Raw genomic sequence first — 1,799 nt, 5'->3', positions numbered from 1 at the left:
TATCTAACTTCTTATCTTCTTATCTTTTCAAATTTGATTTTAATATCTTTTTCAAAACCACCTAACTACTTTTCCCTCTCTAATTTTTGAAAATATCTCATCCCTTTTTCAAAATTCTTTTTAAATTAACTAATTGTTTTAAATTTTAAATTCTATCTCACCTTTAATTTTCGAAAATCATTAACTCCTTTTCAAAATTAATTTTCGAAATTCTTCCCCTCTCCTCTTCTTCTATTTATCTATTTATTTACTAACACTTCTCTTCACCTCTCTTCATCTCAAATCACTGCCCCTATCCTTACCCTTATGTTTGGATTCTCCTTTCTTTATTCCCTTTTTCTTCTACCAATAATAAGGAACCTCTTTACTGTGACAAAGAGGATTCCTCTTCTTTTTTCTGTCCTCTTCTCTTGAATATGAGCAGGAACAAGGAAAAAGGCACTCTTGTTGAAGCTGATCCGGAACCTGAAAGGACTCTGAAGAGAAAACTAGGAGAAGCTAAATTACAACAATTCAGAGGCAACCTTTCTGAAATTTTCGAACAAGAGAAGGAGATGGCAGCCGAACCCAACAACAATAATGCAAGGAGGATGCTTGGTGATTTTACTAAACCCATGTCCAAGTTTGATGGAAGAAGCATCTCAATTCCTGCCATTGGAGCAAACAATTTTGAGCTGAAACCTCAATTAGTTGCTCTAATGCAACAGAACTGCAAGTTTCATGAACTTCCATCTGAAGATCCTTACCAGTTTTTAACTGAGTTCTTGCAGATTTGTGAGACTGTTAAGACGAATGGAGTAGATTCTGAAGTCTACAGGCTCATGCTTTTCCCTTTTGCTGTAAGAGACAGAGCTAAAACATGGTTGGACTCACAACCTAAAGATAGCCTGAACTCCTGGGATACGCTGGTCATGGCCTTCTTGGATAAATTCTTTCCTCCTAAAAAGCTGAGCAAGCTTAGAGTGGATGTTCAGACCTTCAAGCAAAAAGATGGTGAATCCCTCTATGAAGCTTGAGAAAGATACAAGCAGATGACCAAAAAATGTCCTTCTGATATGTTTTCAGAATGGACCATATTAGATATATTCTATTATGGTCTATCTGAGTTTTCCAAGATGTCATTGGACCATTTTGCAGGTGGATCCATTCACCTAAAGAAAACGCCTGCAGAAGCTCAAGAACTTATTGACATGGTTGCAAATAACTAATTCATGTACACTTCTGAGAGGAATTCCATGAATAATGGGACGCCTCAGAGGAAGGGAGTTCTTGAAATTGATGTTCTGAATGCCATATTGGCTCAGAAAAAAGTGTTGACTCAGCAAGTCAACATGATCTCTCAAAGTCTGAATGGATGGCAAAATGCATCCAACAGTACTAAAGAGACAGCTTCTGAAGAAGCTTATGATCCTGAGAACCCTGCAATAGCAGAGGTTAATTACATGGATGAATGATGAGCGGATAATTTGTACGCTTTTTGGCATTGTTTTTAGTATGTTTTTAGTATGATCTAGTTAGTTTTTAGTTAAAATTCACTTTTCTGGACTTTACTATGAGTTTGTGTGTTTTTCTGTGATTTCAGGTATTTTCTGGCTGAAATTGAGGGACCTGAGCAAAAATCTGATTCAGAGACTAAAAAGGACTGCAGATGCTGTTGGATTCTGACCTCCCTGCACTCAAAGTGGATTTTATGGAGCTACAGAAACCCAATTGGCGCGTTCTCAACGGCGTTGGAAAGTAGACATCCTGGGCTTTCCAGCAATATATGATAGTCCATACTTTGCCCAAGATTTGATGGC

General features: G+C 37.5%; 1 non-coding gene across 1 annotated transcript; it reads right to left on the bottom strand.

The window, feature by feature from the left end:
• Window positions 1–953: 953 nt before the first annotated feature.
• LOC112711979 (small nucleolar RNA R71) lies at window positions 954–1,060 on the bottom strand. The gene has a single exon (XR_003157644.1). It is a non-coding gene; the product is annotated as a small nucleolar RNA R71 (small nucleolar RNA).
• Window positions 1,061–1,799: the final 739 nt, after the last annotated feature.

The sequence above is a fragment of the Arachis hypogaea genome, chromosome 1 (assembly GCF_003086295.3).
Source record: "Arachis hypogaea cultivar Tifrunner chromosome 1, arahy.Tifrunner.gnm2.J5K5, whole genome shotgun sequence".
NCBI lineage: Eukaryota > Viridiplantae > Streptophyta > Magnoliopsida > Fabales > Fabaceae > Arachis > Arachis hypogaea.
This window is presented reverse-complemented; position numbering and strand designations above follow the sequence as displayed.